The sequence below is a fragment of the Equus przewalskii genome, chromosome 8 (assembly GCF_037783145.1).
Source record: "Equus przewalskii isolate Varuska chromosome 8, EquPr2, whole genome shotgun sequence".
In the NCBI taxonomy this organism is placed as follows: domain Eukaryota; kingdom Metazoa; phylum Chordata; class Mammalia; order Perissodactyla; family Equidae; genus Equus; species Equus przewalskii.
In genome coordinates, this window is record NC_091838.1 from 15,589,623 (window position 1) to 15,612,337 (window position 22,715).

The 22,715-nt window shown below is 40.2% G+C and overlaps 1 protein-coding gene across 22 annotated transcripts in view; it reads left to right on the forward strand.

Moving 5' to 3' along the window:
• NCOA2 (nuclear receptor coactivator 2) overlaps nt 1-22,715 on the forward strand; it is a 267,791-nt gene that overhangs the window by 140,031 nt on the left and 105,045 nt on the right. For 4 of the 22 annotated variants that reach the window (XM_070630464.1, XM_070630473.1, XM_070630462.1 and 1 more), the window contains exon 3: nt 847-941. The exons of 17 other annotated variants lie outside the window; for them this stretch is intronic. The gene's annotated coding sequence lies outside the window, so the exon portion shown is untranslated. Of the gene's footprint in view, nt 1-846; nt 942-3,681; nt 3,784-22,715 lie in introns of all 22 variants that reach the window. One more of the 22 variants, XM_070630463.1, reaches the window with a different exon arrangement.

The following is a 22,715-nucleotide window of genomic DNA, read 5'->3' on the forward strand; positions in this document are numbered from 1 at the left end:
GTGTCTTTACTTGTGTTTTACTAATGCAGGGGATAATTCCCATATGTGGATAGCTGTAATGTCTCCAAAGTGTTCATTATGCCAGGCTTATCAGATTTATGTCACTGGGGGCCGAGCTCGAGAGAACAGAGAGTGCACATTGCCTTCTCGGGTCCCACTTCATCTTACCGTGCACAGGGGAGTGTTGGTGGCCAGTGTGCTGCCTCCCACTCAGTGGAATACCGTGCATCACAATGTTTGTTTTCAGCAGTTATTTTTAGCAGCAGATCTAGAAATTGTTCATATTTTCATTTTAGGGTATACTTTAAATTTATCATAATTCCAAGAAGAGCAAATAATTTTAGGCATGCATATGTGAGTGCATGTGTGCATTATGCGCACGTGCGTGTGTATGTGTGTGTGCGAGAGAGAGAAAGAGAAAGAAGAAAAAGACATCCCCTTAATAACAGGAGGGGGTAGAGGCTTACTCAGTCTATTATCATAAAGCTCTGCTAATGTAGCTTCTGAGTCATGTGACTGCAGAAAAGGCTATTATCTCAATGAAAAGGAAACCGGTTTTTAGAGCAAGCAATGGAATAGAAGCAGGAAGAATTTTCGAGTGTTCCACCATGCTGGATTGTCAAAGGGGGATCTGTCTGATCAGCAGCTAAAAAAGGATTTGTGAGGCTAGTTTGTCAGCTATGGTTAGAAACAAATGATAGAGGAGATAAGCGGCAGGGTGCTCAGCATGTGCTTAGGTTTACATCAAGGCGTGAGGTTGGTTTGGGTTAATGGAGGAGATTTATCTCTGAGGCAATAAATTTATTGCTAATTGTGGGTTTTGGGGTTTTTTTTTTTTTTTTGAAGAGTGGTGCATGGTGTTGTTATTTACATCACTGGTGAAGATAAAGACAAGCTGCTGAGCTCTGGTTTGAACTGCACAGGCTGTGGACAATTACAAGGTGTGTTTCACAAGTCCTCTGACTTAATGTTTAGTAACGTTCTTGGAATTCTGTGTGCTGTGGATTGGATGTGCATGTTGTGGAAGGGAGAACTGAGCATGACAAGCAGGCAGTGATAGTGTTCTCAGGAACAAATAGAGGCAATGCGATCCAAATTGATTCCTTCGTGGTCCTTATTTCTTTTGTGTTTATTTAGTGATTAAAGGTTTCTTGCAGTTTCTTTATGTGACCGAATACAGTCTCATGCTTGCTTTAGAAATATTTTAGTAAGCATTTTCTAAAATTCAGAAGAATCCAGTGCAAATCTTAATCATTAAGGAATAAATTTAAGCTTTATATTTGTATCTCTGTGTTTATTTTTTCAGTATCCTTTTATAATTCAAGCTTAAAAGAGGGCTTTGCAGTGAATTTGAAATTATTTAATTTTTGGTTAGGTAATAAATAAAGCTTGCTTTTTTGGCTGAGGCCCTGAATGAATGATTTTTTTGTTCTATATAGTACCTAACTTTCTGTGATTTATTATATCTTTAAGCTACTATATGCAGAAAGCTAAAAACGTGTAGTTAATCTTCAGACTGTGCTTGTCCACTTTTGGTCATGCTAATGCTGTTAATTATATTAGCAGTCTGTACCTTTCTCTTCACCTTGGAAGGTGTAGTACTTAAAAGTCTGAGGTTGGTGAAAGATAACTGCAAGCTTTCTCTGAAGAGGGTTCCCTATTACCCAGTGTGGACCTGAGGAATGGATTCACTAATGTGTTTTTCGTTTAACTTCTAGACCAGATATGCCCGACTTGGGGGGTGTGTATGTTTCCAAGTCACATATTTTGAAAAAAAGCTACATTGTACACATTTCCCTTTTGAAATTGACAGTGGGAGAGGTAAGGAATCTGTCAGGCTATTATGCGCTCTCTAGACAGTATGCAAAGAATTAATTCTTTTATCTTTTCCAATAAAAGATGGTGAGAGCAGCTCAACCATAATTTTTAATTATACTAAGTCCAGGAGATTCTCTTCCTTATAATATCTACAAACCATATCTTAGCACAATATAGCTTAATAAATCATTAATGTTAAGTGGGATTTAAAAAACAACAAACACCGCCGCCCTTAGTTTAGTCTATCTACATAAAAAGACGACTTGGTTCAAATAAACAATTAATTAACTGTGGTTTTGATCATTCTAGAATTTTTTTTTTTAATTGTAGGACTCTCCCACATTCTTGTAAGTAGGCTGTAAGACAGAGTTACATAATGATTTCAGCCCAAAAGTCACTAGCATCATATGTTAAAAATTTTGAATAATAAAATTTTTATAGCCAGATTGTTTGGGCTTTCTTTGTTTTCCTTTTAAATTTTATTTTGTTGCCTTATCTAAAGCCTTTGGAGTGATCCCAGGATTTTGGAATAATTTAAGGTGTTTTTTATTGAGCACTTACTATCGTTACAGGGCACTCTGTTAAACACTGTGAGAAGACACAGGCAAATAAGTTATTTAAATCAACAGGATAACTTATAACTGGCACTGGAACCCAGCGTCAATAAATGTAATTTCGTTGTTAGTGCCGCTGAGTCGGTTCCAGCCCTTAGCGCCCTCTGTACAGCAGAGCAGAACCCTGCCCGGTGTTTTGTGCCATCCTCTCCCCTTCTGGTGCTGTGTCAGTGCTCCGCTGCTATGTGTGGGGTGTTCATGGCCAAGTTTTTCAGAAGTGGGTGTAGGTCCTTCTTCCCAGTCTGTCTTAGTCTGGAAGCTCCGCTGAAACCTGTCCACCGTGGGTGACCCTGCTGGTATTTGAAATACCGATGGCAGAGCTTTCAGCATCACAGCAACATGCAGCCACCACAGTATGACAATGGACAGACGGGTGCTGTGGTTCCCTGACCAGGAAACAAACCCAGGCCGGCGGTGGTGAGAGTGCTGAATCTTAACCACTAGACCACCGGGGCTGGCTAAATGTAATTATCCTGTATCGCACAGGAATTTTAAATCATAAAGGGGGATTTTTTGTAAAACTTCTTTGGCCAATCAGAGAATGACTTTTCACATGAGCAGGTTTGAATGGTAGTTTTAACTGGTCTCCGTCTGTGCCAGTCCATATTTCCCTCGTACCAAATAAATTCATTTATTTACAGTCTCTTAAAACCAGAATAGTTTCTGTTCCTTATCACGTTGTTTTTCTCCTAGGACATCAAATATCAATCCTTTACAATTTTAAAGTACTTTTATAAAGGGATTAATATATTGTGTTATCTAAAAATGTGTTTACTTTTGGAGGTTGAGGAGTAAGGAAGAACCCAAATCTTATTCTTAGAGTTAAAAGACACAAGTTTTGACGTCAGGGTAGTGTCTAAACAAGCCAGATGACTAGGTTGCAAATCCTGCTACACTTCAGAATTCCAACCACAGTAATTTACCGCAAATATTACAATCAGGTCTGATCTTGTCAGACTGAGGGGGTTTGCTTCTTGGAGCGATTTTTAATTTGTAGTAAAGATAGGGCAAGAAAAGATGGCATTAAAGGTGATCTTAGTATTCAGTGTTGTAAAACTCAGTGAAATATGTTCATAGGAATTTTTTGGCATTTTGAGAAAGTAGAAGTTGGGGAAGATTTAGGCTGGATTGAGGTGTACTGGGCTATGTTGTAGACACAGTTTAATTTGGAAGCCAAGGGGCTATAAAATTCATGAAGTAGAAACTTCTGTGCAACAGCTAGAAAATTGTTCTATGGTACCTCTTACAGGATTTACTCTCAAAATTATCATTCAGAAATACTGAGAAAAGTTTAGAAGCAATTGGCTTACCCATTCCTCTCACAAGTGTGGCAGTCCTTAACATTCCAGAGGTAAGATGGGGTATTTTCTGGTGTGTAGTTCAGTTGTAGTAAGGACTCTCTTTCGTGTAGTTAATATGCAGGGTTATAGCTTGTAATGTAATAATCGCTAATATAGTATAGCATAAATACACATTTGGTTTAACTTTAAAGATTATTAGTTATTACTGTTTGTTTTGTTTAAAAATTTTGTGAGAAGCACCAAATACTATAATCTTGACATTGAATGAATGGTTTCTTCTTAAAAACCAGTCAAGTTGAGAAATATATTGAAGTAGAAGCTAGATGTTTGGTTTCATCATTTTAGATATCAAATCAAATTATGATAGAAAATTAATTGGCTAAATAAAGGGTTGTAAAAGCATTCTATGAAGTTTATATTTAAATTTCATGTTTTGTTTCTGTAAAACCTTAGACTCTAGTCAAAATGAATGATGAATATCATGTTGAAACTTCATCAGATAACAAGAATTTTTTTAATGGTTTTTTAGTTGGCCTTTCCATATTTTCCTTTCCTGTTTCAGAATTTTAAATGAGGAAATGTCCAATTTTAAGTGTTATTTTTTTGTATGTTTATTGAAGATAATATTCTGTGGGCTTTGCTTTTACTTTTCCCCTATCTTTTGTTGAGGAATGATGTTAGCAAAACACTTCACAGTGGTTTTGTTAAGCGTAAAGCTAACCTTTATGTCAAACTTCTTCTGTGCCCAGCGCTGTCCTGGGGCCCTCACCTGTGTTCGTCTAGTCCTTCCAGCAGCACTGCTTGTCCCTCCTGTGCTTCTTTTACGATGAGCAAATGGAGACGGAGAGGTAGAGTGACTTGTCTAAGCTCACGCAGCTAATAAGTACCAGAGCAGGATTCCAACCCAGGTAGTTGCCTCCAGAGTCTAGACTCTAAATTGCTATGTATACTGGGTTCAGACGGTGCTGTCATTGGAGTTGCTGTTTTATTCGGGAATGAGAACAGGATGGACGTAGGGACAAGAAGAGAACTAAATTAAGGTTGAAGTGACATTGTCTTTTAATGTTTGTACTTCTAATGAACTTTACTTCTGTTCCATTTCAAATATGTTAAGACTAAAGCGGCATTTAAATGGTGTTTGGCTTGCACTGAAAAGAAGCATATTCATGAAAAGTAACTCACAGCTACTTCAGAAAACTGCTTTAGAGGAAGGCGATAAGAGGGAGGGCATTCATATGGGGTCGCACAGATTGGGAGGAGAAAGGGACTATGAATTGCCATGAGATTCATGGAATGGGGAAAAATTCTGAAGTTGTGGGATCTGAAAGATGTGTGTCACATATTTTCTTACTTAGCTGCTTCTCCTTTTTCTTGGCAAGTGGAGACCTTTCTGTTTCCAAGGTCCTTTACTCAGTGCATTGCTGTGATGGAGCATTCAGGTGTAAAAACCACAGAAAATCCAAATTAAGATCCTTGTTTTCAGACATCGAGAATGCCCCTGGAATATAAACCACTGACTTGAGATTTGTTGCGAGTCACTGTACATCCCAGTGAATTCTGTAGAGCGGAGTTCGTGTCTGCATAGTCTTTCAGATAGGGATGCCTTCTCCTCCTTCAGGCTTTCATAGTTAGCAGATGTTGATTCCTAGGTGGGGTCCCTCTTTCTCGTCAGTGTTCATGGTGGAAAAGGTTTTACCTCGCTAAATCCTTGTGGTTGGATCCTTGGGGATGAGTGTGAAAGTAAAGTATGGATATAGCTTTATCAGTTGTCTTTGGTCTCCCTTGATGTCCCCTCTTACGTGTTGGTTTATTCCTAAAATGCAAAAATGGCCAATTTCATTCCTGCGCTTATATCCTCCTGTGTGTATCTTTTCTCTGCTTCATGATGTTGGCTCATTCCTGGCTTCTTATCCCTTTATTATCTTGTGGTTTCTTTCTTTGTGTCTTTTTAGCTTCTTTCTCTGCCCACAGAACAGCCTTCTCTTAGGTATTCCACAGACTGAGAATCTCTTGGCCTCAACCCATCCCCGTTATCTTTGTCTGGATAGAACTTTTGTGCCAAGCCGCTGTAGTAGACCGCTGGACAGCCTGTAGGTGATGCCGCCATCAAGGTGGGGGGGGGGAGCAGCGTCTCCTGGTTCGGGTATGGTGTCTTCTGTGTGAGGAGCTGAATAACAGCTGCCTCATAGCAGCCCGTTGAGGCTCCTCAGTCCATAGCATGGGTTGTTTGGTTGAGAACGGAGTGCAGTGGAGGCTGGCACCACGTGTCATTTACTGAGAAGACCTATGGGACTCTGGGTCTCGTGTTTCTTCACGTGTAAAATTGGAAGACCGATTTAAATTCCCTGACTTTTCTACCTGGTTGTTTTTAGAGTTAAGTCTTTCATTTAGATAGTAAGCCGGGGTATTCGTCTATCAGAATTACCCATTGTTGAATTATATACAGCTACCTCTGCCAGGGTTAAAATAGAATTCCTGTTCTATTCCCATTCCAGAGCCACCTTCTGGCCTCCTTAGTTTCACCTCCGGTCATGTCCAGATTATTTCAACCCCCGGGTAACCTCAAGACAGTTGAAATTATATTCTGGAACATAATTTTCTAATGTACATGGTTGGAAATGTTATCAGGGCCCCTGGGATTAAGTAGTGGAGGAGTCAAGGTGACAGATGTAAGCGAGAAGTTGTTTCTTGTACAAGGGTTATTGGGAGTGGGATCAAGCAAAGTAAGAGCAACCGGCTGAATTATTGCCACACGTGGAAACCGGATGTTTCACTGGTCTAGAGGGTCAAGCTGCAGCTAAGGAGATAAATTGGGGCACAGATGAGCTTATGGGGGCCTGGTGCAATCCTAAATGTCCAAACCACCTAAATTCAATATAATCTTGTGGTTCAAGCAAGGAATGCACTGTATTCGCTGTTGGTTACAGTCAGTACCTGGAGGCTGTGGGACCAGGCTGCGGGCTGGAAACGAACAGAAGTACAAATAAGCGTATCACAGTGACGTGAGAGCTCAAAAGGAAGTTCAGGGAAAGGGAAAGTGCATGCTTCCTTGGTGATGCTGAGAGGAGAGAACAAAGAATCTGATCTGTTCATATCATAGCACTGTAAGGTCACCAGCTTTCGGGGCTTCCGTTGGATGTTAGTTCACATGGGAAAGTCAACAGTTTAGCTGTCTGTGGTGATGCCGACCATACCTGGCAATTCTCATGTCCACTGTCTCTCCTTCTCATGATGCTCCAGGGATGGACGATCTGCAAACCTCAAGGGTGATATGTTCACTTTTTCTAATAATGTTTTACCTAGACCATTTCCATACCGTCATTGACAACTCTCCTGTTAAGTATTTTGAGGTAGTTACTTAATGGCTTTTATTAGAGAACGTGAGGACTTGTGGGGAGAGCCTGGGGCTCGCAGTCAGAGCCTGGTTTGAAGGGCCAGAACTTAGAAGCTTTGAGACTTCGGACGAGTCAATTAACTTCTTTGAATTTTTTTTCTCTGTAAAATGGGGACAATATCTCCTTTGTCGAGCTCTGAAAATTAAATAAAATAACACAGTGCTAGTACAGTGTCTAACACTTAGTAATTACCATACATCTAATATATGTCTTCTCTGTGAAATAGCCCTTCAACACACTTAGTGTGTTGTCTCACCTATGTGTATTTTGTCTCCCTAAGTAGTTTAAAACACACACACACACACACATACACATATCCCTCCTCATTTAAATAAGTTCTGAACTAGTGTGTGTTCACTGACTGAATTTCCCATGGGCTTGTTATTTCTGTCTTCCGGAGCAACATGGAACCTCATGTTTCTATCTGAATTGCAGATTTTTAATTTTGCTTTTGTTCTCGCAATCTAAGAGTACATTTGTTCTTTTCTTTTTAGCACCAAGTCATTTGGTTGATTCATACTAAGCTGGCAGTCAGCTAAAATCCCCTGGCTGTTCTCACCTCAGTGACCATTATCTTGGTTTCCCCTCCTTAGAACTGCATACAGCTGATTTTTTTTTCAGTCTCATTGCAAGATTCTGCCTTTGTCTTTGTGGGTTACGAAGACCATGTAGTAACGTGCTGAAGCTTTCTTAAATTTTAAAAGGTACAAAGCTATATGTTGAGATTATAACTTGAAAAAATTCATAGAGAAAAATACTGGAGGGAAATCTCTACTTGGAGAGCTGAGACGTACACAGTGAGACCTGTACCGTCGTCAGGTACAGAGGAAGGGTGCTGTGGGAGGGCAGGCTCTCGACTCAGCAGCTTGCATTCGAGTCTCTCTTCTGTCACCTGTTGGCTGTGTTTGACCTTGGACATGCTGTTTGATTTTTCTGTTTCAGGAAATGATAATAATAATGACTTCAAAGGGTTTTTGTGAGGATCAAATAAAATAATACAGATGATAATACAGATATAGCATAGTAAATGTTTGATGATGTTACCTATTGTGGTGAAATAGCTTCAAACTCCCTAGCAGTTTGAAAAGAATTTTTTCAGTGAACGTTAATTAATCGCTTGTGTGTCAGGTATCCTGGTAAGGGTCTGGGATAAAAAGATGAAACATACTTAGTTTCTGCCCCTTAAGGAGCTTAAAATTTGGTAGGAAAAAAGACATAAAGAATTATGACATACATGGTTAATGGTAGAGTTACATACAGCCTATTAAAAGACAGAAGAAGGAAATTTAATCTTGGGGAGAGGGTCATCTGAGCTAGGTTTTAAAAGATGAGTGGGAGTTAGCCAAAAGGGGAAGATACATGGTTTGTTCCATGTATAACAAGCACAAGAAAAGAGGTGAGAAGTAGTATGTAACAGGTGAGGAGCCGTGTGCCGTGCACATTACCAGGGCGAACAGAAGAAGGTAGAAGATGAGCCTGCAAAGATGGGCGAGGCTGGATCATAAGGCGCCTCATGCGACATTTGCGGCAGCATAGACTTCCTCCTGGAGAGAGTGGAGCCTAATAAAGATTTTGAGCAGGGGAATTATCTGGAGGTAAGGAAACTTGTGTGAGGTGATCCAGGTAAGAGGTGAGGGAGACCTCAGCTGGAAGCAGTAATGGTGTCAGAGTGACGAGAGAGGAGACTTCAGAATATTTAAGAGGCAAAGTCGCATTATTGATGATTTGATGGAGAGAATACGGAAGGTTAAGGATGGTGTTCAGTAGATGGGTGCTCTTTCGGGTGGGGCAATTTTGGGGTGAGGAGAAGGAATGGATAAGCTCAATTTGGTGAGTTGACACCTAGCTGGATTTTTGAGGTGGAAGCTTTGAGAGGTGAAGGCTGAGAAGAAACGTTTGGGAAACGGTGGAAATAGGTGATAGGCCAGGGAGCACGTAAAGCAGGAGTTCTTAGCCCTGTGTGAACACCTGAATCACCCAGGGAGCTTTTAAGCAAAATACTCACGGTCAAACCACAGCTCTAAAAGCTCTGATTTAATGGGTCTGGAGTGATGTCCTGGTCTTCTGTTATATTTTTTTTGTCCATATGAGTTTTTTTTTTAATTGCTGTAGAATATATATAACATAAAATGTATCATTTTAACTATTTTAAGTGTACAGTTCAGTAACATTAAGCACATTTGCAATGTATTCCATGTCCAGAACTTTTTTTATCATCCCAAGAGAAACTCTGTACCCATTAAACAACGACTACGCATTGCCCCTTCTGCAGGCCCTGGTCACCTCTTCTCTTTTCTCTAATTGACTATTGTAGGTACCGCATATAAGTGGAATGATAATACGTGCACTTTGGTGTCTGATTTCTTTCACTTAGCATAAGGTTTTCAAGGTTACCCCCCGTTGCAGCATGCATCACTATTTCATCCCTGTTTAAGGAGGAATAATATTCCATTGTATGTCTCTGCACATTTTGTGTGATCGTCTGTTGATGGGCATTTGGGTTGTTTCTGCCTTTTGACTGTGAATAATGCTGCTGTGAATATGAGTGTACACATATCTAAGGCTCTGCTTTCAGTTCTTCTCAGTCTATACCCAGCAGTGGAATCGCTGGATCATGTGGTAATGTTGTAGTTTTTAAAAGCTCCCCAGGTAACCTTTAAATAGTCAGCCCGGGTTGAGAAGCTATGGTGTAGAATAAGGTGCTTAATCTGGAGGGTCCGTGAATGGCCTTGGTGGGTTAGTGGCGTCTTAGGGAAATTGTATGCCTTGTTTTGTATGTATTTTGTGTCTATGTGGTTTCACTCTTTGGCTTTGAGCATCTTCTCAGAGCAGGTCATAACTCCAAAGTGATGCTAAGAATTACTGCAGAACCTCATTTTAAGACAGACAAAGATTGGAGTAGACATTTCTCCAAGAAGATATGCAATGGCCAGTTAAGCCCACGGAAGGATGCTCACCCTCATTAGTTATTAGAGAAATGCAGATCAAACAAAGAATGAGACGTTGTTTTATACCCAGTACAATGACTATAATAAAAAAGAAGAAAAATAATAAGTGTTGATGAGAATATGGAGAAATTGGAACCCTTGGACATTGCTGGTGGGAAAATAAAATGGTTTACCCACGTGGAAAGGAGTCTGGCAGTTCAAAATGTGGTATATCCACACATTGGAATATTTGGCCATCAAAAGGCATGAGCTACTGATACATGCTACAATATGGCTGAACCTTGAAGACATTATGCTCATTGAAACAGATGAGACACAAAAAGCCACATAGTATATAATTCCATTTATATGGAGTGTCCAGATTAGGCAAGTCCATAGAGACAGAGAGTGGTAGTGGTTGCCAAGGCACGGGGAGGGGAGAGAGTGAGGAGTGATTGCCTGTGGGTGTGGGGTTTCCTTTTGGGGTGATGAAATGCGGAACTAAGTATGGTGATGGTTGCGCAATTCTATGATCAGACTAAAACCACTGAAATGTATACATTAGAAGGGTGAATTTTATGGCTTGTGAATTATACCTCAGAAAAGCCGTTAAAAAGACCGTTTTAAAAAAGATGACGACTGAGGAGAGGATGGGGCTGAAATGAAAGCCTGTGGAACTCCAAAGAAAAAGATCCCATAAAAGAGACGGAAAAGGAATCATTAAGCACTCTAAGAGGAGGCCCTACAGAGTGCTCTGTCGTGGAAGCCTTGGTGTAGGGAGGCTCAAGGAGGAGTCACTGGGGGACCTGGTGACGAGTGACAGACACAGCAGCAAGGCTGGGGATCTTCACATGCGGCGCGCCGGAATTTCTGTAGATTAGTGTTCGAGTGTCGTGGAGCAGGAGGGAAGGCAGACTCAGTGGGACGATGGGGAAGAATTGTGATTGTTTTGGATCATAAAGTGGGGAAGGGAGCAGGAATAAACTACAGGCCTATATTCCCTTATTTGAATCTCAGAATTCAACAAACTCTGAAAATGGAAAGGTTTTTATAACTCATTTGGCAGTGAAACCTGACCTGAATGGATGTGAGATGATTTATAATCTTCATTTGTCCCACTTAGTGTGAATATTCATACGTTTCACTGCAGAAATAATATTGCATTTGATTACAGAATGCTTCCCCAGGCGCCTCTGGGGATGTTATGAAATATGGTATGTGCCACGTATTCTCTTTCTAAAATTAAAACATATCCATCTATCTGAATTCTAAATTCTGTGGCCCCCGAGTGTTTTGGGTAAGGGCCCACAGACCTGTAGCCTTTGGACAGGTCTGGATCTGAAGGAAAGATGCGAGGTTGGATGGTTCCTAGAGAAGGATTCAGACTCCAGGGGCATTTTTTTTTAAAGGACGGAAATGACTTGAGGGTCATTTAAGTAGAGAGGAAGAGGTTGAAAATTTGGTAAAAAGCAGCTTTGTAGCAAAGCCTCAGAGAAGGTGGGGAGAGCAGTAGGAAAAGGGGCTGGAATGGTTAGTGTTTACAGGAGGAGGGTCACACATCCTCTGTCACCAGGACTGATGCTGAAGATAGCAGTGCACACGTTTGCAAGCAGGAGAAGGGGAAGGGGAGTAAAATCAAACTGAACGGCCGTTTGCTGAAGTGGTTAAAGCTGGTGGTAATCGTGGGGGTAGATAGAAGGGGCTGACTCGACAGGTGGAAGGACGGTGGGTCGAAGGCAAGTTGAGAAACCTTGAAATGTGGGGCCGTTCTGCCCCTTCGCTGTATGATTTTCTTCATCAGTGCTCAGCTTGCCACTTACAGGAGAGGAGAAATCTTGGCGTTAAGTTTCCTGGAGCGAATTCTGTGAGAGGAGATGTTATGGAAGGGCACTGAGGGTGCTAGGGAGCTGGTGGTGGATCTAGCTAGCGAGGGAGGGAAATGAGATGAGCCAGAGGGGCAAGGAGTTCTTTATACACTGAAGACCAGTTATGGAGGAGGAAGCAATAAGAAAGCTAGTGTGCTAGAAGCTTGTGGGCAAAAAATGGCATTCAAGTGGCAACAATTCTGTGTGATAACAAGGTTCAGGGTATGATCCTAGGAGGCAGTAGCTGACGTGAAGTGGAGGTGAACTTTGTTGGTGTTGAGACAGACAGAGGACCCGTGTGGATAGGTATTAACTCACCCCTATAGACTTTGAAATCCCTCTGGACGTGACCAGATTTGGGCTAGAGAGGAAGAACTAATCAAGTGGCAAACTTTTCAGTAAATGTGGAGGATTAAGTTGCACGTTGGGAAGTCTGAGACCAGAGCATAGACAGAGGGTGTTGTATGGCATGGGCTCCAGAGGAGCAGGGATTTTCACACAGGGCCACCCTTGTAGCTGCTCTGAGGAACGCAGAGAGTGTGGCCCCACCTCCCGTCCCTAGTATGTGTGTCACAGGAGACCAGGCAGCTTCTACTGGGGTGGGCTGTAGCTAGCGTAGGCCTGGCAGGAGGGCCGACAAGGCTGGAGATTCTGTTCTCGGGTAAGGATGGAGGGAAATTTGTGAGTACAGGGTGAGGACTTCGGAAGGCGCAGGGAGAGACGCAGGATGGAGTCAAATTGGTATAGGTTGTCCCGGGAGAGAAGCGCAAGCCAGTCTCAGAATAACGGTGGTGACCAAATGTGACGGAAGTTTTGTCTTTGTCCAAATCCGAATCCTGAATACACTAGAATATAAGAATTATGAGGGCTTTTCATTTTCTGTTCTTTATTGTTTTTTTAAGGTGTTTACATTATTTTAATAATAAAAAGATATTGAATAAATAATATCGGACCCTTTTTTCTAGACTGCTAATCTTAAGATTTTCAAAAAATCTTGTTATCATACGTGATAGCTATGCTTTATGTCATCTGCCTGTGATAAACAGATGCTTTGTTCAAGTCGCTGATTAAAAAAAAAAACTAGACTAGCCTGGAGAACTTCTCTTTGTTTATAATAATCAGTTAATTAACTCCAAGAATGTTATTCCACCAGCCTTGGCTGATTCTCCGTTGTCATCCAGCCCAGAGTTGTAATGCTGCTCTTCCTTTCCAGTCAGTGCTGAGCAGGCTTCCACTGATCACGGGGGTCCTTTGCAAGGGGTCCTGATTGAGTGGGTCTGGGGTGGAGCCAGGAAATCCGTATTTTCAAAAGCTCCTTGGGTGACTCCTTAGCAGCCCGATTTGGGAATTGCCGGTGGAAGCCACATTTTGCTTTGGTCTTCACAATACTTTATGTCAGATGCCTAGCTGACTTGAACATACTGTATCTGTGCCACATCCCTGACTCACCGTTCCTTTATCAAAGTACAAGTGAAGTGCTTATAAACGTCTTAAAGATATCCAGTTATCAGTAATCAGTTTAACTTAAAAAATAATGTCATGCCATAATCTTCAAATTAGCAAAGTATTTTTAAAAATCATCATACCTATTACTGTTGTGAATTTTATAGAAAGCGGTTGAATATATTTTGGTATCTTCATATGATAGAATATCATAAAGCCATTAAAAATTATATTTATAGGTCCAACCTAGTGGTGCAGCGGTTAAGTTCGCATGTTCTGCTTTGGCGGCCCAGGGTTCCCTGGTTCAGATCCCGGGTGCAGACATGGCACTGCTTGGCAAGCCATGCTGTGGCAGGAGTCCCACGTATAAAGTAGAGGAAGATGAGCACAGATGTTAGCTCAGGGCTAATCTTCCTCAAAAAAAAAAAGAAAAATAATTATGTTTATAAAGACATTTAATATCATGGAAAGATTTTAGTGTATAACATTAAGAAAAAACAAAAAGGCATCTTTAAAATTGTATATACAGTTTGTGCTTAATTGTATACATAAATACAATACATTTTAAAATATTGAACAGAAATTTTTTTAAGTTAATAGTGGTTCTCTGGGTGGTAGGAATGTATGTGGTTTTATTCTTTAGCATTTTATATTTTCTACTATGAGCATGTATTACTTTTTGTGAGCAAAAATAATAAAACTTTAAAAAAAAATAAAATTCTTACTCCAATCTCTTTAGCAAAAAGAATAAGGAAAATTTATTTGGGATGAATTCTTATTAGAGAAGTCATTCTTGCTCATAATAAGGGCCAATGTGTTTTCCAAATACTTGCAAACCATCTATTTATATTCCACATTTTTGCTGGGGGCTTTTGTTGTTTTCTGGTTTTTGTTTTCAGTAACAGCTTTATTGAGGTCTAATTCTCGTAAGGTAGAATTCACCCTTTTACAGTGTACGATTCAGTGGTTTTTAGTTTATTCACAAGTTGTGCAGCCATCACCACTATCTGGTTTCAGAACATTTTCATCAACTCAAAAAGAAACCCTGTACTTGTTAGCACTCACTCCCCACTGCCTTTCCCCTCAGCCCTGGCAACCACTAATCTGCTTTCTGTTTCTATGGATTTGCTTATTCTGGATGTTTCATATAAATGCAGTCATACAGTACGTGGCCTTTTGCAATATCCTATTAGCTAGTCTTCAGGCCCTGCTCCCTACACTGCCAGAAATGCCATTTATACCCTTACTGAGCTAATCTTTCTAGCCTGTGATTTTACCACCTCTGCTCAAAACTTTTTCGGTGTGCCCATGGTTTATTAATCAACAGGACTACTACTCATTCTAGCATTTAACATTTTCTGTATTCTGACTCTACGCAGTAGGTACTTACTTAAATATCTGGTGAATAAATGAATTCAATGAGCAAAATGTACTCTGCCTTCTCTCTCCCTTTCCTTCTCCCTCAAAGAAGAACATAATGACTATGAGTTAGTCAGATTGCAGGTCACTGGTGGGGCAAGAGCATTTCTCTCTAAAGCTCGGGCTGTGGTCCCTGACCCTCAGCAGACATCAGCGTGAGGGGAGGGCTGGCTCGTGGGGGTGCCGCCCCGCCTCCAGAGCTCCTCGGTCAGTCGGCTGGGCTGCAGCGGGTGGCACTTTGAGCACCACAGCTCTAGGGCTGCCCTGGTTCGGGTAGGCTGCGGCCAGCACCATAACCAGGGCCTGACAGCCACCTGAGAGGAAAAGAGGTTGAGTGAGCAGGGAAAGATCCAGGCTCCCCAGATGTCGAGTCGTGGGCCCATGCAGTCTCCCCCAGCAGGCCTTGCCTGGCCCTGCTCGTTATTAACTGTGCCGTGTGGCCCCCTGCTGGGATCTCGGATACTCTCACCAGCCCCCCAGCTTCGATTTGAGAGATTTTACCTGTTTTTTAAAACCCAGCTCCAGTGTTCATAAACCCTCTGCTGAGGCTCCCCACAAGAAGAAGTAAGTTTCCTCTCATTAGCACATTGTCGTTTTCATTCTGTGTTGGTTAATTCCGTACTTGTTTCTTCTTCCTAAATCTTTGATTTCCTGACATGAAGTTCTGTTTCTTACTCAGTGATTGTATTACTGTGTCCAGTGTCCACAGAGCACAGTCATTTGCCCTTAGCAGCTACTTAGTAATTATCAGTGCAGTCATACATTAGAAGGAGAGAAATGCAAATAGATTTTTAAATTAAAACCCTATGATTTAGGTTATATTTTTAATACAAAAAAGAGACCTGTATTAATTAGAAGCATAACCTTATATAAAACTTAATTGCCCAGGGCCCAAATGTATTTTTATCCTAAGTAATAGTCATTGCTCTATGTTTTGGCTTAAAACAAAACGCCAAACTAAAGAAATCATATGCCTGTGTTTTGCACATATATGTAACGTGTTGTGAGATCTCCGAGAGCTGGCTTAGTTATCTCCACATCATCTCGCCCAACTGGAACCAGGGTTTGAGTTTCCGCTTAATAAATCCTCATCCTTTTGATTTCGGTACCAGACGAAAGGAATATAATATAGTTAGCTGTCTCTGAGGTGTCAAGCAATTATCTTAATTTCTTTAAAGTTCCATTTCGCGCTTATTACTTGCCGGTTATGGTTAAATCAGGCGCAGGAGTCTTCACATCCTTATCCGTAGGTGTAGGTTTTACAAAACAATTATTCTCTCTCTCTCAGCACAAACACGTTTTAGGATAAAGACACAAAAGGTAGACAACAGCACCTCCTACAATAGGGGGAGTTTGTTTTAATCTTTTCAATGCCCATTCTAGACCAGCTTTATTTAGTCCATTAAATTATTATTTGTAACATACTTTAAGCTCATTTGGGCTTAAATTTGTATTCGCTTCCCAAGGGGTGATCAGAAGCTACTATTCCTGAGTCCAGTTACAGTTTTAGTTCCGCAAAATGCGAGAACTCCGTCTGGAGCTAGAAAGGGGAGAAGACCCTCCGCTTACAGCTGGCCAGGACAACGCTGTGCTCTTCACAGAGTCCACCCAAACTAGAGGGCTCCCTGGCCTCTGCTCCTGAGGTCAGAGAACTGGGCTCCGTTGTCCACTTCCAATGGTAACAATATGAAAGCTGTTTGTGCCCCACGTTGGAAACTTGAGCTGCAGTAGAATGTTCTCATAAGCGACAGAGTGGGTGGTTTTGGTGATTACCAAAATTCAACAAGTGAGAGGGAAAAAATGGTTAAGGGAAGTGTCTCGGCTCGTATTTTCCGGTGCCAAGGTAGTTTTTAAATTCTTTTTAAATAATGAATTCTTGTAAATAACTTTCTAAATTCTAGTCATTCTCAGTAAATCCGTCTGTAGGTATGTCTTATTTGCAAATAAAAATGCTTAATTTGGCATATTTTTCTAAGGCCAAATTGGATTCTTTTGGAGGAAGGAAGTCTTCTGTTGATCCAGAACTGCCTTTTTTCTATTTTTAATGGCAACCATTGCCTCATAGCACATACTGTTTGGAGCTATTGTAATCATCTGACCAAAAGAAAGTTTGTAGGAATTCATATGGTGAAAAAATGAATTGTAAGTCCTCCCCAAACCAAGTTTTTTCTCCTTGCTCATTTTCCACTTCTATAGAGAAAAGGTAAAGAACAGAGAACCTAAAGAAGAGTATTTCAGAAAAAGACATCTTACTGTGTGCGTTATTTCTTCTCTTACCACAGGCGTTTAATTTGGGTCCTATACCTTGCCCCTGGGACATGCTTAAAAGTTTTGCCCCTATGTTGTTTTCCTGTTTGAGTGGAGATAAAGAACTCCTAAGAAAGTTAGGAGTTAAATGAGTGTGAATGAGAGAAGGGAGGAAAGAAGCACGGCTTAAGTCTCGTATCTGGCACCAAGAAACTGGAGTGGCCTGCCTGGGGCCCACGCAGGGCTGGCTCATGCTCATGGTGCATGCCAAGAGGCAACTAATGATGCAGGAGAAAGAAGTGTTATTTTAATTTTATGTCCCATGGGCTGGGAACAAGCAGAAGGGACCCTTTAATTCTTCCTGGGGGAATCTGGCAAGCATTCCTAAAGAGGATGGCCCTTCAGCCCAACCGGAAGGGTAAGATTTTTCTGAGGAGGAGGAGCAGTTTTGGTAACCTTCATTGGAAGGCTCTTATGATTTGGGTATTTTTCTTGCTTTAAAAGAGTCGTATCAGTAGGAGAGAAAACATGAGAAAGTTCCTAAAGTTAAGGAGAATAGAATATGGTAATGAGTCACAATGACCAAGAGCTTCCATCTTTCTTATATAGAACATAGGGTAAATTTGGAGAAATATAAATTGGTTGTAATATAGATTTAGTAGTTTGGAAACTGTTGTAGAATATCCCTTGATTTACCAAAGGAAATAATCAATACTTTAAATTGCACTGCTAACACTCATGGGTAAAATGAGGTGCGGTTTCTTATTTCATTCCCTTTAGGCAGTCTCTGTGCCACTTTCTGTAGAGTAGATTTACCTCACTTTATGCAGTGTTCCTCCTGAAAATATGCATGTAAGCAATTTGTACATTTGTCATTTGCATTCCAGAGACCTGGTTATTTAAAAGAATCACGATTTGGATTTCTTGTTGTTGTTTTTTTCCCACAGCACAGCCGGCTTTCCTTCTTTCCTTCCCTCCCTCCCTTTCTTTCTCTGTTCCTTCTTTCCTTTCTTCTTGTAAACTCGTAAAAGTCTGGTGTGTTAATGAAAGGAAATTTGGAAAATACAAGAATTAAATTACACCCATAGTGCTCATCAAAACAATTTTAACTGCTTATGTTTTGGTGGATTTTCTTACAATTTTTTTTCTATAAATTAATTTTCCTCTCCAGCCGTATTCACTAACGGCTTAGATCATTTCATAGATATTTGCATGCTATTAAATTCAACCTATAATAACACCTAACATTTGTTACACAAGCCCTTACTAGGCGCCGGTCGCTGTTCTGTGCCCTTTCCATTTCATGCTCTCAGCAAACGTACAGAGAGAGGTACGTGTTATTTCTGCAGTTGTACAAATGAAGAAACTTAGGTCCAAGGAGGTTAATTAACACAATTAACATAACTAATATGTGGTATTCCAGGGATCCCAAACCACAGTTGACACCAGAGGATCTGCTCTCAGCCACTCCATTGTCCGACTTCTGATGAATTTTGTTTTAATGGTTGCGTAATAAAGAAATTCTATTATGAATCTTAGACTTCTGTTAGAAAGGTGTGTACTCAGATGTCACTCTATCAAGAAAGAACTTTCCTGGCCACCTATTTACAATAGCACCCCTCACCCCCATCTGCGTTGTACTCTATCCTAACCCTACCTTATTTTTCTTTGTCGCTCTAATTGATATCTGATATAGTAAATGTTTGTTTATTTTACTATTTCTTCCTCCCCGCCCCCCCCCATTAGAATATGAGAGTGATAGACAACAGACTTTTTTCATTTCTGTATTCCTCAATACCTAGAACCATGCATGGCACATAATAGATACTCAGTAATATTTGTTGAATGAGTGAATGACCCCTGCCTTCAGATTGGCTTTGTGTAAATTCTGATTTTCTTAGTCAACCTCCTTTGGGACTGGTGGGCTGGAATAACCACCTGATCCGCATTCCCATCTGTAAAACACAGGGCTAATGCTGCTGAGCTCTGCATGTCCCAGGCTGGCGGGCAGCTGCAGTGCCCCCACACTCCTGCCCCCAGCAGGGACATTGCGTGCCTACCAAGAGGCAGCTCCTTGTCCCAACTGGTTTATGCCAGTTGTACTTGTTATTGTAACTACATCATTTAATTAAATGTTATGTAACTGAGTAAGTAAGTATGAGTTTGAAAAGTCATATATGTTTCTATAAAAACTAAGATAAGTGCTTTGAAAACTTCAGTTAAATGGGAAAAATCTGCTAGGAAATAGGTATATGCAACACGTCTATAGAAGACTGAGAAAAAATAATAAAAATCTGTACCTCATAAGCACTTATAAGAAAGCTTAAGTGTCTCTAAGTTGTAACCTATTTTAAATAAACAAAAATTGGAAGTAGTAGACAGTGCCTTAATGATAGGTATATTTATGCAAAAAGACAACATGAAACTCCAATGGAGACTGGTACTCAAGTGTATATTTTTATGGTTAAAGTTAAAATGAGTTAAAGTAGTAGGTATCATTTTCTATAATTGCTCTTGATAACTGAATTTTTAAATTAATCAATTACTACTGATTCTATAGAAAAACAGGCTTCTACCAATTTGAATGAAACTCAGCATTCTTGGTGTGCCAGAAAAAAATTCCTAGCTGGTTTCGTTATTTCAATAACTTCATAATAAATTCAATAATGACAGTAATACTTCATTTCCCCTCAGGGAATAATTGCTCATGAGCTGAGGCACGATTTCCTTTCTGCACTAGAACGTGAACTTCAGGAGGACAGAGCTTTCTGTCTGTTTTGTTCCTGACTCTTTCTCCAATGTCTACAACAGTGCCTGTTGCATTAATTATTTATTGAATGAATAGACAAATGAGTTTAAAGTATGTCCATTTTTTGCAGAAAGAAGTGTTTGGCATTTTACAATGATACTGCTACATTTTTAGCAAAAAGTACTTTCAAATTACATGTTCATTGTTTATCAAATTAAATTAAAACGTATCACTTTCTATAATATGCATAAGTTTATATTTCTCTCTTCAGTGAAAGTGTTAAAATAGAGAAATCTCAGTGCTCACAGTGCTGTGGTTAGGAATTGAGGAACTGTTTGGATTCACTTACGAGCTCTAAAACTTCCTAACTGTGTGGCCCTAGTCACGTTACTTTATCTCTTCAGTACCTCAGTTTCCTTTCTGTAAAATGGTGATAATCACAGGTCATTACAGGAACTGGAGTCCAGATATGTAAAGTACGTAGAGAGTGCCTGCCAGGATAGGAAGCACTCAATGAATGGTAGTTATTATAATTACACCTGTTTGACTCCTGATCTGTATTATCTGTGTGATTTGGGCAAATTACTTATGGAAACAGGTCAGAGAGGTTAGATAATCTGTAAGGGGTCAGAGTGTGTGTGTGTGTGTGTGTGTGTACATATATAAAAACATAAAAATGTGGGTTTTTAAGCAAGAAAATGTGTGCAAAGTGCTTGATTCATAACAAGTACTCAATATGTTAGCCAAAAAAGGGGAAACAATGTTATACTATGGGAAGAGAGGACTCTTGCTCATTTATTTATTAAAATTTTTTACAAATGGAATAATAAAAATACTTTTTATATAGGCATAGACTGTCTTGCTCTGCCATTTCAGTAAGTTTTCCTCATAAATTAGGCAGTTTGTAGAAAATCTCATAAGAAGTTTAGAATAGGTTTCAGAGTAAAGAAAGATAATTGAATTTTAATCTGAACAAGTTTTGAAACTTGGACACAAGCACTACCTTGTAGTTCTTAATTGATGATTTCTTTCCAGAATGCTAAGCCTTCAGTGAAAACCAGTTTTCCCAATTTTAAATAGGGACAAAGTACACCCCGCTTGAAGGGAAGGGAAAGGCTTACGTTATGCAGGGAATGCGGCTTCTTCCCTCCATGTTTTCTCATCTGAGGCCTTATTAAAACCTAGTCTTGCTATTCCTGGCCATGTGAGCACCGGCTGACGTCGCTGGCTGTACAAGCAGCCCAGTGACTGGCTATATTAAGGAACTTCGCCTATGAGAACTCAGAAAGTAGAAACCTTCTTCTGTCACTGATGTCACACCAGGCGTTTCCCCCGGTGGCAATGATAGTTTAGCACAGCTCTCTGCTACTTACATATTCTGCACGTAATTTTGTTAAGATAAGACTTTAAGAGAGGATTTTTCCTTCTTTAAGAGAGCTGTAGATGACGGAAATGTTACCGCAAATTATTTGTGTACCCCGTGAACGTGAATTTAGCCCTTTCTTTCATTATTGCAGCATGTGTTAAAGAGCTCCCGCTGCCCGTTTGCAGCCTAATGTGTTTATTACCGTCTTCCCAATGGCATCTTGAAGTGTCTTCCAGCTAAAAAATTCATGAGGATTATTGGCTTTCAGTCAGAAAATGGAATATGTCTTCTAGTTACTGTCTAATATACCACTTTAAGGCCATTATACACAAGTAAATCTAAGAGCAGAGCGTATTGGAAAGGAAGGAATTTTTAGCTTAAACATTTGTTTCTACACTGTTATTATAACTGTTCCATGGAGTAAGAAACAGCATAAGAGAAGGTAGGTGCTGAAGCCATTTGACTTGGAGAAGAATACTTGTGGTTGTAGGATATGTTATTTTCTTTAATCCTGTATCCAGCTGCAAACTGTTAGTCTTATATTATGAAAAAATCGTATCCTAATAATAGTAGTTTGTGTTTGGCTTATTGCAGTTAATAAAAAAGTGAAGTGTACAGTAAGTTGCTCAAAAGTAGTGAAGTTAAGATGAGAATTTGGTTCCAAATAAGATGCCTTTTATTCTGCATTTATGTGGAGTAAATCTCCTAAAACTTTGCAACCTATTGTCACTATGTGACAATGTCACTAACTATTGTCACTGTGAATTAACGTGCAGTTTGGTAAGTCTGAGTCTGTAGATATGTACTGTAATGTGTGAGGTAAATGAAAATTTTATTGTGTGCAAAGCAAGAAGCAATATAGTGTTATGTAAAGATGAAGTGAAAAGTGTTCTTAGGATCTGCTCAAAAGAGTAATAACACTTTGGGGAAAATAATAGACCATTTTCCTAGCTAAAATGTATTTCTGAAATATTGTAGAGCATCCTCTCTCAGTATGTTGAATGCGTTAGTTGTGTGGCCCGTGGGAGGGGCCGTTTGGTGTTTCTGTGTGCTCTCATCCCTCCTTCAGAAATCGACACTTTGACTCGGGTTGCGTCACAGGTGGGCTGCTTCCTTGTGTGCTGGTTTCTATGAATCAACAATATATCCTTGCATAATCTGCGTCTTTAGTGCATAGAATATTTATTTAACTCTTGCTAAAAGTTGGGATCTTGCCAACATAATGTTTGCTTTGGGTGATTTTGTCCGGTTGGCACTGTTGGAAGGAGGTACTTCCCCTCCTCCGTCGATTGGATGTCTTTTCTGCTGTCTCGTCTTCCTGACTTCCAAACGGTGGCCCTTTCTCAGACACCCCCATCCTGAAAGCACAGCTTGTATATTTAAACATTAGATAGTGTGTTTTCTGAGGCTTATCAGAGTCTGGCCCAGAAATTTCGCTTTTGTAAAATAAAGGGATCCCTCCTGGATCACAGTGTACTTTGGGGGAGAAGTTGTTTCGAGTTTAGAATGAGCCAATGTTTTCACTTGTGATAAAGAAACAGTGAATGTGTGGTTAACTGTTGAGGCAGACT